This window comes from Thermobia domestica, chromosome 3 (assembly GCF_964235325.1).
Source record: "Thermobia domestica chromosome 3, izTheDome1.hap1.1, whole genome shotgun sequence".
NCBI lineage: Eukaryota > Metazoa > Arthropoda > Insecta > Zygentoma > Lepismatidae > Thermobia > Thermobia domestica.
In genome coordinates, this window is record NC_137456.1 from 272,516,112 (window position 1) to 272,531,078 (window position 14,967).

The following is a 14,967-nucleotide window of genomic DNA, read 5'->3' on the forward strand; positions in this document are numbered from 1 at the left end:
GGCCTCTTCCAAATCAATAAAGACTATATGCAATCTTTCTTTTTGCCTGATGCTTTACCATAATTTGTCTTAGTATAAAAATTGCATCCATTGTAATCTTTCCTCACATAAATTCAAAATGTTCTTTTTCCTATTGATGTTTTCTCCGGTAATTGGCCATTTACAACTTTCTCCCAGACCTTCATCGTATGTGACATTAGTTTGGCTTCGCTGCAAGTTCTGCAGCCCTGTACATATTTTCTTTCCATAAAAATGAGTAAACACCGTTTTCAAATTGACTTGGCATTTTTTCCTGTTAATAAATTTTCTGCACCAGATCACCTATGTTTATATCTTCTCGTCCCAAACTGTTGCACGCTTCAACTGGTATCTCATCTAGATCTATCACTTTTCCTACCTTTATTTTTTTAATGCTTTCTTTATTTCTTTCCGCTTTATTTTTAGTGTTCCTCCAATATGTTTAGATTCTTCGCTGAAAACTTTCTTCGGATTTTCTTCACTTAAAAGTTTTTTGAAATTAGTACCCCAGCTCTCTTTGATCCTATCTTCATCGGAAAAGCACCAGTCCTTGGTCATTTTCCATTTGCCTAATAAACGTAATATTCTTCGTTGCCTTGTCTCTGCTAATTGCATAGATTGTTCATTCCCCCTGATATTTCAAGTTGATCATACAGTTCGTTCCAGGCTTGCGCTTTTGCTCGAGCCATTGCCCACTTTGCTGCATTAAGTGAACTTTGTGGTGGACAAACACCGTGTGCGAGGGTTTGCTCGGGTTTCTCCCGTTTGCTTCCACTTTCTTCATTCTACCATTTAATTCATTTCTCATCGTCACCGTCTCCTTTAGCCTAGCCGTCATAATCGTGGGACGTAAGACTCAAATATTTCATTTTTTCATTTATTTATTATCCTCCTTGAAGCTACATAGGATAAGTGAAAAGCAAGGGATGTCCATGTGTGTGCTTTAACGAGTGCTTTGGCCTATCTGTTGGTGACTCTGGGTACTATTTTACTGCATACAATAACAAATGCACAATAACCTTTAACTTTATTAGGTGATTGTTCGTGTAATTCAACAATATTCATTTTGTACACGGTTTTCAATATTAAAAAGCCGTTTTCTCGAAAATGTAGTTTTGAGACATTCCTTCTTTTCAACCCTTACACTTTTATCCTTTTCTGTCCTAGAGACATCCCAATTTTTGTTTGCTTCTCTCTTTCCGTTAATAGCTTCTTGCACTTCCTCGTTCCACAACAAGGTATCTTTTCCTGCAGGGAGACTTTTCTGAAAATCTATCCATAGTCTTCTTTGTGGCCATCTGCGTGATTCTATTGTTTACATCCAGATTCTCTTAATCTATCCTCTTTCTGTCTCAACCATGTAATTTTCGGTTCTCTATTTCATGGTCTGTTATTGAATCTATCCGTCAAGTACCAGTTTAAGCTCACCATTCTATGGCACGGAGCCAAGCTCTCATCTTTTATTATCCTGCATTTTTAATTTTTTGAGATATTGTCTTTTACACAAAATGTAATCGACTTGACTTCATTTTTCACTACGCTTTTATCTTCTGAAAGAACATATTGCAAATTGCCAAATCGAATGTCGTCGCCCACTCTTTGTCCTTCCTCGTTGCTTTCTCCCACATCCCAGCTACTTACTATATATCCTCTCAATACTTTCCGGGCTTCCACATTCAAGTCATCATTCACAATTACTCTTTCCTTTATCGGGATGCTGCGAAATTCATTGCCTAAAATCCTCCCAGAATTCTGTCTTTTCTTTCGCTTCATAGCCTAATTAAAAAAAAAAAAATAAATGCGCACATTACTTTGATAATTTCGTCCCTGAATAACTTGAAATTTGTATGACTGCCTTTCCTAGTCACACCTACCATATCTTTCAGATCACTGAAAAGAACAACCTCTACGTCATTTTTTCTTGTTGATTTGTTCCACTATACAGTAACTTGTAACCACCGCTTTGCTCTCTCTTTCTATTATCTTTCCATCTTGTTTCGTCACGCATTGGATCTTCAAGTTTCTTCTTTCTATTAGATTTGCAATCTCTCTTCCTCGTCCATTCATTCTCCCAACATTAAGTATTTCCACTTTTACTTTCACGTGGAGTAATTTGTTTACCCGAACCAGTCTTCGACTTTGTATCAGTGGCATATCCTGAAAATTTATTCATGTTTATCGCAGCTTGTATAGGACAATATCTTAACTGTACAATACCATTTCTCACTATATTTCATATTTTTGAGCACCTTAACTGTATATTAACACAAGAACTGTATTAGCAATATATATGCTAATTATAACTTAGTTTGTGTTAGGCTCAGAGATAAAGGCCCGTGGCGGCTCAGTGGTAGAGCGCTCTCCTCTAGTTTGTTTCTTGATTAGATCCCGCCCACCAAGTGGGCTTTGTGCTTAACCAGCACTGTGTCTGTGAGTTTTTTCAGGGTTTTCCCATTTCCTCCCATTTTGTTCATTCCATCATTTGGTTTATCATAAGCTTCACCGTCTCCTTTAGTCTCAGTGCATAATAGTTGGACATTAAACACAAGAATAAATAAATAAAATGGAATACTGGTTACTTATTGATAAACACAATAGAATAGTTCATAACTTACCATAAGCTATAAAGTCTATTTCCTCTTACTTTCTGTAATCGCTTGTAATTATTTCAACACAAACTCCAGTCTCTTGGTCTTTTTTTTGTAAAGTTCATTTGATTTGATATTAGCGTCCCCTTCAGTAGCAAGGTTATATGAGACGTTTACCTACAGCTTACCTGGGATTCGAACCACTTGAGCTCCCGCCGGAAATCGAACCAGGTCTCCCATTGTAACGTTCGTATTAACACCATCATAAAATTCGAAGCATACATTTCGTCTTATTTATACAGTATTTGTTTTTCAATGGAACTCAAAGCTAAGGAGCTGTCTTTCGTGTCCTTGTGTGGATGAAGTTTTCATTCTTTTCAGGAAGGGAAAGGGACGGTCTATCCAGGCTCTCACAATCAGAATCTGCGATGAACTTTGAAGATACCAGGACAAATAGGCCTACTTAAATTCAACATTATTGCTTTCACAGAGTGAAAACAAACCAAAGTGAAAAAAACACTACCCCACCGCGCAATCAACACTAAAGCTCACAATCAAACGCTACTCAACCGTAGAACGTAAAACTCAAAGATTTCATTTCCACTGTAGGTTTTTGTTGTCTTTTCCTTCGTTTCATATCTTGACCCTTCCGCCAACTTGTTCTGTTTTGGAGGAGTGTGAGTTTTGCAGTGTTCAGAATAGGTATTACAGAAGTCAAAAATTTTAATTTATTCAAATATACTAAATACACATTTAATTATTTACTTTGTGTAGATGAAAAGAGCAGATTTCTCGTCGTCTGCTGGTGAGTACAAATGTATTCACGAGATCTCGTTATAACCACTAAAACCGCTTCTCCCTCCTCTGGATGTTGCTTTCCATGCTGTTTCGTCAGATGTACTACTATGAGCAAAATAAATGACGCGTCTCTTTATTTTGAAGTTTTTTGAAAATATCTCCGTTTTCTTTATATGTTCTAAATTTCGAAAGGTTTATTCAACAGGACAGGTGAATAACAAACCCGTTTTTAATATTTGTATTAGATATTAGCTTAAAATAAATAAATTAGAAGCAAAAAACATTAAATCGACAGAAATCTCGAGAATTACCAACTGTGCTAAAGTAGGAAATTTTGAAGAACGCGAGGGAATTCTGCAGTTCAAAATGAAGCAGCGACATCTATGTCATTCAGGGAAACGTGGATTAGATCTACAAACGAAACTTTTAACGACACATTTCTAATATGTCTTACTACATGCATTATCAGCGAACTCCAAATATATGAATCTATGCTAAGTATTAACGTATAGATAGAGCAAATAGTGGAAATTACCTATGGAAAAAGACGTATTCTTAGCACAATCGTAAGGAAAATTTCTCTTTACCGTAGAACAGATTCAGTTCACGTTAGAAAACAATTAGCTCAGGCAGTTAAAACAACTAGTCTGTATGTCGAAGGTAGTGGGTTCGAACCTCATGGAAGTGCCGTTGTCATTTTTATTTGTATGGTTATTTTATTTATTTTTTATGTGGGAAAGATTCAAATTGTAACATATGTGTAAAACTCATGACTCAACCAATAAAAAGAGAAAATGTCGTTGTGGCACATGCATTAGTGTTTCTAATTTTTGTTTGCAAATAGTTTCGTAATTATTTCCCCTGTGCTCGCTGCTCACTACATGCTCACTGGTGCATAACGAATGTTTTTCAGTAAATGTTAATTCTAATTTGGAGAATTTTATAAAGTTTCACAATGTTTCTCACTTGATAGTCTTCATCTACTTTTTTGGACACTTTGATAACAGATTTCCCTATATATATTTAATTACGGAAAAGTTTTACAATGTATTTGTCTTAAATTGAAATTGTTTTGAATTTACCACATGATGTAAGCAGCCCGAAGGAGGAGAACTGAAGTAACTGATATTCTACGTAAAAGCAACCTGTTGTAGAATGATTATGCTTCTTACCTTCAGCACATAATCTTTACGTTAGAGAGTCATACAGAGAAAAATCCTGTTTTTTCCTCTCCTATGACCACTCATCTTAAAGCTCTACATGTAATGATTCGTGTCACATAATTTCGGCTCTCCAAAGACATTCATATTTATTATTATTATTATTATTATTATTATTATTATTATTATTATTATTATTATTATTATTATTATTATTTCTGAATATGCCACCCTTACATAATGTAGTAACTTTAGACATCTTAGTTTAAAGTGCTTTCTTTAGTAATAATTTGAGCAACCACGTAACAAAATTTATGATGTATGAGGAGGCACGAAGTTTTATTTCCCCCCTCTCTTTTCAGCACCGTCCCAACAGAAAGTATATAATTTGGGACCGTCCCAACAGAAAGAAGCAGGGCAGACAAAATGAATAAGAAATATATTTAGAGTATCCTTTCCTCCTTCGTGAATGGAATATCACGTAGCATTTTTTATTCTACCGAAGACGACTCTAGGCCATTATGGTTAGGTAACAAATGAAATACCTAATATATTTATTGCGTCCCTTGACTGTAATATTACCTCTTCTTTATTTGTTCGAGGCCGCCCTACACAACCAAGGGTGACAAAAAGAATAGGAAAAGTGTCTAAAGATTACAAAGCACTTTATATTTTGTCAGAAACAAGGAAGTGTATATACAGCATTGCTTTCTTTAACAAGTGTTTCACCCTTGAGTTGCTTATAAAATTAGGCAGAATAAACTTTTGCCGATCATTGTTCTAGAGGGATTTGTCCAGGATGGTTTGGTGTCGGTCTAATAACGATGAGTATCCGGTATGTTTATTTACATCGCCGTTAAAGAAATAGCAAACTTTCTGAAAGGAACTTACTTAGGAAACATCAGATCCTCCTACTTAATTTCATCTAGCGTTTTGAGTGGAAGTTCTATAGGACTATTAGAAAAATATATATTCCCGTTTCCACGCTGATGGTAGAATTTCTTAAGCAGTTATTGAATTAGGTTTGAACCATAGGCGTAAATACCGCCCCCGCAACCCTGTGCAAGGGGACCGCACAAGCTGCAAGGCCAAAAAATATACAGAAAGTACGCAGGGGCGGACCAGGCCAAATTTTCACCAGGGCAAAGAGACTTTTTGGCGCCCTCCCTCTGGTACTAGCCTATATTTTACATTTTACCATAGTGTTTTTAATATTTTAAACCCATTTTTGAAAAAGACATTCATTACCTAGGAAAACTTCACAAAGGATATGGCCCGCTATAAACAATACGAACTCCCTCCCCCACAGTTTGGTCTTATGGCTAGCACGCCAGCCTTCTGTGGCACCGGGTCCAATTCCTCGTTGATTATGTAACGACCCTTTCCTCCCAGTTCCGCCACACGAATCCAAATCGAGAGTCTCAATAAGGAAAAAAAAGAAAAAGAATTATAATTCAACAATCGATTTAAACTCGAGTAGAAAACCTGAAAGAAGGGTCTTGGCAGAACAGACACATAAACCCAAAGTCGCTTCGATAGGCTATACGGATTGATATTCCTTGTGAATATGTTAATGCAAAGCACAGAATAAACAGGATATAATAAATAATCATAAATAATGGATAAACCAGATTTCAAATTTTTAATAACAAACTTTATTTTAACAGAGATGGTTGTGTATATATACTAATAAGTTAGATTAATATATATGCACAAAGCAGCAATAACAACAAAGGAAAAATATAAAAAATGTATATATATTTAACTCGCGAAATATTTCTTAAGTGATTTCAAAATTTAAACTATAATTTAATTTGATTCAAAAAATGATCGTTAACTTAATTGCAATACCTAATAGCAATCTCGGTATCTCAATATGAATCTAAATTCATTTGAATATAACACTAAAAGTTAAAAAGTAATTTCTCGAAATAATTGAAAATTTAATAATAATAATATAATAAATCTGAAGCTAATGAGACTCAACAATATTTCATCAATTCAAATATTTTGATTAGAGAAAAATTCTTCCTTAAATATCTAGTGAAAGTTTCAATGTTGACTCAAAATCTATGGTACCATTACTTATGCCACCGACTGTACTTCAATCGTTAATTGGTGACATCAAGAACTATCACAGTTAATTATATGAATTTCTTTCCAATCAAATTCATAATATTTATAACACAACACTCGTTACTAAAAATTATACCTAGTCCTATTATTTTTGGACCTGACTGTACTAACTTGAAAAAATTTACTAGATTTCCAAATGACGTAGAATACTGATTCCACAATTACTAATCTTTTATGATAATCAAACATTTGCACAATGAACCATCAAATTTAAATGTTCTTCGCAAAGTTATACTCTTTTGTGCACAATCTAGAATATCAATGGAAACCATTCATCAGAAGTAAATTTAATTACGAACGAATTAACGAGTCTTAATAACGCATCAATATTCACAAACATATCCGCAGGGAATAATGGCGAACTTCTTACTATTCTTCAAAATAATTCGGATCAATACTCCCGGATTATCATTCCACCAATTTCAAAATAACATTCTGGGGAGGATTTAACTAGAATATGAAACAGATCTCTACTATGGCAATTTAAAACAAATGTAATTAGCGTCCTAATCAAAGCGAAAACAACTCTAATCACTACCAGACAGGATTTGTTTACAAAGTAACCTACATCCTACTTAAATTGAAAATTCACTCACCCAAATTTTCCGTCTTCTTGTTACCTTGTTTCACGATCTTACTGCATTGGAATTGGCTTCGTTGACTGGCCATCGACACGAAACTTGAAGCGAACAAACATATTGGTTAAACGGCACTTTTTAAGTAGAACCTTTGAAAAGATTCTCGCCAAAAATTCAAACTGAAAATAGTTTTGGCATACGAACGATCACTTGCAATAGCAGTTGAGCTCACTAAGAAAAAAGCTTCCTGCATAAAAACCAAAGCAAGTAACTATAGTTCCTCAGTTTCTTTCTTTTCTTTTTGCAGATTTATTGTCCCACAAAATAATGCAGAATTCGTCCTTTGGGGCAAAAATGCTCCACAAACCAACCAAATATAATGAAGGCTACCGTAATCAAAACGATTACACTGGTTATTAGGACAAATTCGTAACATATAAGCGGGCACAAAGTTGACCTCCTTTGGTCCCCCGCACAACTCCTGCCTCGGCTCCTATTCTCCTATAATCTTTCTGCTTAAAATATGAAAAAAACCTTAACAGAAATGCTTGCTTCTGAGAAACTGCAATTAATTTCATAGCACAAAACACTATTTTCCACACTTTTCTTTCCTTTTGCCGTTATGCCCAATACATTCATTGCCCCCGTTCGACATCTCTGTTAAACACAGACACAGACAACGACATCAAGCAACAACTGGTACACGTTTCGTTTCATAACCGTCACCACACATGCAACTATGAGTAAACGATCCGTCCTGGCTGACTGTAAGGGCCTGGTTCGTATCTTAAGTTAATCTTCAAAATAATTCAACGCGTTTAAAACTTTCTTAACTGGCTTTTAATATTTGACCATGAGAAGTGTACATAATTAACTTTTCTGCACACCCAACAAAATATCTAAACCTTTATACACACACTTATTTACTCGTCAAGATGTCTACGTACATGTATATTTATTTATATCATTGCTATTGTAACAACAACTCTTATTTTAGTTACCGATTACACAAATAATATCTCGAAATCTCTATATGTCTTTCTTTTTCTTTATACATAATATTGCTCACATAATTCGCCTCTGATCCCTTCCTGTAAATAGGCACAGATTGCTAATGTTACATACAACGTTATCGTTGTAGATGTCGCCTCGAACGGGACTTCCATAATAGTTCTACTATGAAGGAAAGAACCCTGGGTTAGATATCATGAAACATTTACCTTTTGAATAGCCCTCATATATATAATATTACCTTTAATACACATATTCTACTTTTCCATTTACATATATTATAACATTACACATTTTTATATTTGTTAATATATCTCAATATCAATAACGACAAATTATAATTATCATGAGTAAGACTATTCAAGAATTAAACCTAACTAGTAGTTTCCTTCTAGGGTACAAAATTAACTATTCCTTCATATACAAACAACACTATTTAAAAACAAAGATCTTCATAATATTAAATATTGATAGGATCAGAAGTCAACAAAGTTGGAACATATAAACGCATTGATGGTCATCATTTAATACATATAATAAACTTTTGAAAACTTAAGAGATTCAATATTCATTATTCTTACTCTTTCCATATAATAAGGTGCATTTATTTGATATATCTGTCATTACTTTTATAAGTTTACATTAAAATTATGATTTTTTATTTTTAAATATTCATAATATTCAAATAAATAATTATGAGATAACTTCGTAAAAGACATGAAACGCAAATTATCATTTCTTCAATTAATGCTATAAAAGGAAATTGCAACAAGACTATAAGGAATAAATTCAATAATATTTTTAGTTAACTGCCAATAATTAACTTCGTGAATATTCAGTAAATAATGAGTTTTACCCATAATCAAAATATTTCATAATTACATATGTTTTTAACATACATTTTAATAATAAATCGACTGAAGAACATATCAACCATAGACGTAAGCAAAGGTCAATTTAATACAAATCCATCGGACGCCTTTTTGACAGTTCAAGTTATATGTTCGAACGGCTCATTTAAGCAACATTGTATGGCACAATCTTGTGTACGTTCTTGTCTTTCATAGGATGATATCATATTTTGACTCCTATTTACATAAATCCTGCCATCTGCAAATTGATTTTGTGAGGATCGACGGTAACTATTTCTCCTACTGAAATTACTGTTGTTATTTTTAAAATTCCTAGCTCCAATTCTATAGTTGGGTTGCGTTTGATTTCCGGTACCATTATAACTACGGTACCATTCTATTATTGAAACTACGAACACTAGAATCATTTTCAGGTTGTATATCTACATTACGAACAGATGCAGATTGTGTCTGATTACGTGCATAATTACTCTGACCTCTATCCTGCATCTTATTGTTATTCTGAATTACAGACTGACTCTCATAACTCTGAATGAGCATAATTAATGGGTTGAAGTTAATACACTGAGCCGACATTAACAACTGTTGTAGTCTAAATGGCAATAAGATCCTAATGGAAGCTATAATTCGGGATTCCGGATGATTCGGATTTAATGATCTTAACTCATGATATGTCGATACTACAAATTCAGTAATACTCCGGTGTAACTTTGGATTGTAGTGGTTTGTTCGCAAAACAGCATCTCTATTTGCTACCATAAAATCGTTTTCATAATTTGACAAAAGAGCATTCTTAAAATCTGAATACGTATGAAGACTACTTCTAATAGCTTTAAACCATGTTAAGCAAGGTGACAAGATATGCAGTAATAGTTTTAAGAATTGAGACTCATTTACACTGATGATCTCACATTCATCTTGAAATTTTTCGAGAAATGCCCTAGCGGATATATCTCCTGGCACGCCACTAAACTTTGTGAGCGACTTAACTTCGCTAAACCACAAATGTTTACCTGTGGATGTCTTCATACCTCTACTGGAGATGTGTCTGCGCTTGGATGTTTGCCTCACTCGTTCTTCTCCGTCACTACTCTCTGCACCACTCGAAGATCCATTAAATTCCAATGTTGTTCTGGGATGGTGATCAGGTACCCAACCTGTGGCTATAGGATGATTCGTGCCTTCGGTATCCTGGAATGAAGTACCGGGAATACACCTTTCCTTGATGAAATTTACTTCTTCTCGCAGTACTTTAATATGGTTTTCATGAGCGTTAATTGTTGATTCTAAAACATCCATGGATTCCTGCATTTCTGTGCTTCTTTGTACAACTTTTTCTATTTTCTCTTCATACTTTTCAAGTTCTTCCACCACATGTAGGTTCATCTGATTTAACTGATGCTGCACATGCTCCCATCTGTCTTCATTACATTGATTCAATTTCACTATTTTTTCGTCAAAGTCCTGGGCTAACTGAGTTAATTTCTGGTGCAATTTTTCATCCACATGCTGAATTTAATGGTCCAATTTTTCTTGAATTGGTTCGGACTGGTTCTTCATTTGCTCAGATTGGCTCTAAATTTGTTCTGACTGATTTCTTATCTGTTGCGCCAACTCATCACCTTTTCGTACTTGGTCCTTGATTTACTCGGACTGATTTCTTATTTGTTGTGCCAAGTCTTTTAGAATGTCGGCGAAATTGTTACTCGGAGTCAATTCAGGGTATACACTCTGTTCACCAATTATATTATTACTTTCCGTACTCATGGCCATATTTCGCTTAATTACTTTTCCACTTCGTAATATAGTAATATTAAGGTCGCGTTGAAAGCTTGCCGTTTTTTTACTAACCTTCGAAACGACACTTATATAACTCCCGTGGTGAGGCACCAATTTTTGTAAGGGCCTGGTTCGTATCTTAAGTTAATCTTCAAAATAATTCAACGCGTTTAAAACTTTCTTAACTGGCTTTTAATATTTGACCATGAGAAGTGTACATAATTAACTTTTCTGCACACCCAACAAAATATCTAAACCTTTATACACACACTTATTTACTCGTCAAGATGTCTACGTACATGTATATTTATTTATACCGTTGCTATAGTAACAACAACTCTTATTTTAGTTACCGATTACACAAATAATATCTCGAAATCTCTATATGTCTTTCTTTTTCTTTATACATAATATTGCTCACATAATTCGCCTCTGATCCCTTTCTGTAAATAGGCACAGATTGCTAATGTTACATACAACGTTATCGTTGTATGACCAACTAAGAAAGAGTATGCGGGCACAAGGCAGCCGCATAAGACGAAGCTTTGATTTATCACGTGACGCGCTAGCAGACATGAATGATTTCCATTTTAGTTCTTAGATACGCGCACTCCTACTCTTTCCTTTCTATATTTTTAAAAAAAAAGATTAGCTGAAAAATACAAAGATTAAATATGTATGCATGTTAGAGCTAACAAGTTTTAAACAACACTATTACATAATGTTAATATCTATTCCCTTATTATTTCTTATTATTTTATAACAATCTCTCGCTTCTCATAAGTCGTCATCATGGGACGAGTCCATCTAGTCGTAGAGCCGGGGGGTGTCCTCAAGGCGACTCGTTACATCCACCCCACCGTAAAAAAAATTTTGCCAGATGCAAAAATTTTCCACCAATTGGCAAGGAATATAACAATGGCTAAAATATAGAAAAAACATATTAACATATATACAAAGCAAATATCTACATAATTCAATAAATACTATTTGCAAATTATTAAAATAAACATTAATACACTCTATAATTAGTCTTATCATAATAGCAAATTTTTGTTGAATCCGTGGCCAGGGTTTCAGAATCGTCTCAACAAAACAAAGAAATATCACACATTTCAAAAATATATACATATATATGATTCCTTGCTATATTCTCAATTATATAATTATCTATCCCTTACCATAAATTTTCTTATCTCTTCCTGTACTAATTTCGATCTAATTATCTCTCGATCTAGGTTCACGATAAATCTTTACGTCAAATACATGACTCCTTCTATAAGAAGTCATAGAATCTTTCTCGTCAGAGACAAGAATGGTATTGGGTGTGAGGAACTTCCTGACAACATAAGGCCCATGCCATTTGTCACTTAGAGATTTGGCTATACGATCCTTCAAGGATGATTTAACATGTGTTCGGAGTAAAACCTTATCTCCGATATTAAAGTTCACCTCTCTTCTTCGGTGCATCATGAGCTTCCTCCTATTATTCCAGCTTTTTTCCATATTGACCAAAGTTTTCAGCCAAATTTCTTGGGTTGACTTACCAGCGAGATAGGACTCACAGATGTTCTATCGGATTTCCAAAGGGGTATAACTCGGACGTCCATAAAAAGCTTCGATTGGACACATCTTTAGCCCAGAGTGCTCGCTAATATTTAAAGTGTACTGAAGGTCTGGAATAAGCGTAGCCCATAAATGTTGCTTATTAAAAAAATAAGCTCTAATGGAGGGTTTCAAGGTTTTTATAAGTCTCTCCGCAGCGTTACCACCTGGATGGTATGGACTCTGTTTGATATGATTAATTCCAAGCCCAAATAGGAATTTCCTGAAATAATCAGAAACGAAGACTGAGGCATTATCAGTCGATATTGCTTCTGGGGAGCCAAGTCTACTGAAAATCTCAGTCATCTTACAGGCTATAGATGTCGATGTTAAGGTTCTCAATTTCTCCAGTACTACAAAACGACTGACATTATCGACACCTATTAAGATAAACTTATACCCTTTAGAATTGGGCTAAATTCCTATAATATCAAATATCCAGTGTGCACCTACTCTTTTGCTAAACTCCGACACAAGAAGACCCATTTTTCGTTGATTCTGTTCTTTAGATAATCGCACCTATGACAGGTCCTAACAAATTCTGTCACCTCCTCTTTCATTTTATCCCACGTAAAGCGTTTCATGAGCTTTCTCAGAGTCTTATAAATCCCGGAGTGTCCACCAACCAACTTATTCTGGTAATAGTACTCCAATAAGACTCTCCGTAGGTCCTTGGGAATTACTATCTTATAGGGATTGAGGGCAGAATTAGTTCTCTTCATGAGAATTATTTTAATTAAGGATGTATCCTTGAACAGAATCACCACTACTAATTTTATCTATCAACATTTTTAATTCCGGATCTTCCTTTTGTAGTTGATCTATTGGCTCTTTCACTAATGAAAGTCTCCAAGAATACGCCAATCTCATATTGTTATTAAAGGCTGCCAAAACCATTGGGCCATCCATAACGTTAAATTCAAACGGGTCGTAAACCCTTGTCAAAACATCGGCAACTAAATTGTCGCTAGACTTCACATGTGTTATTTTAAAAGAAAATTGACAAAGGGTCTCGACAAAAGGTCCATACTTTAATAAACGTTTGGAATTACTCAAGATCCAAGTTAATGCCTTATTGTCCGTCAGGACATCAAACTCACGTACTAAATAGTGTCTGAATCTGGCAATGGTTTTAACGAGACTTATGAACTCTATTTCATAAATACTACGGTGTTTTTCTGCCTCAGACAATTTCTTACTGTAGTAAGCGACGGGTTGCATTTCCCCTTAGCTATTTTCCTGAGAGCCCGCGATACATTTTCCAGATCTGTCAACGTTAAGCGTGAACCTTTTATTTAAATCCGGAGTCTTAAGAACTACATTCTCCATCTTCTTCAACTTATCTAGAATATTCTGATGTTCTGAAGTCCAGACAAATTTGCTATTTGTAGACTTCAATTCACTGAGAGGACTCATGATCTCTTGCATCTCAGATGCAAACTTAGCATAATAGCTAAAGAAACCAAGCATTTTCATAGGGCCTCTCCTATTTCGAGGTGGTGGTATATTTTTAATCGCAGCGACTCTAGCCGGATCAATTTCCATCTGGTCACCGGAAATTACATATCCTAAGTAGTTTATTTTAGTATGGAAAAACATACACATATCCGGCGAAACCGTAACATTACATTTCCTAAAACGTTCTAATACCTTTCGGATAGTTTCTTTGTGACTCTCAATATTATCAGAGGATATCAAGACATCATCAAAAAAAGATTTAACACCTTCATTCTCAAGATCACCCAGTATCTTATGCGTAACACGCGATAGAATGTTGCTACCAGTCTTAATACCGACAGGTACCCTAGTATATTGATATAACCTTTTAGGGGTGACAATGGTAGTTATGTCACGCGAGTTAGTGTCTAATAATATTTGGTTATAAGCTTTTTTGAGATCGATTTTGCTGTGAAAACGCTTGTCTGGAAGCCCAGCTAAACACTCTTGAATATTGGGAGATGGATAAGGATCGTTGACAATGAGTTCATTCGCTTTAAGGTAATTTCCCACGATCCTAAAAGTGTTATTTTTGTTCTTTACGAAAAAGCAACTACTCGCATAATTCGAGTGATCAACCTCTACCAATATTCCCTGACTTATCAAGTCCCTGGTTTGATCATCAAAAAGTTTTTCTTTATTTTTGGGAATTGGAAAAGGATTCTGCTTAAATGGCTTGTTGTCAGACAAATAAAGCCTACCAACAAAATCTTTTATACACCCAACGCGCTCAGTTACAACATCTGCATATTCGTTCTTAACTGATTCAATAAATGATTCAACATCCGGATCCCGATAACTCCAGGTATCGTCACTTTTTGGTTTTTCAACCTGTATGCTATCATGGTTTTTCACCTGTCCGGAATGCTCAAGCTTAAGTGTCTGACGAGGTAAGTTCTCCATCACATACTTCTTATTTCGTTTT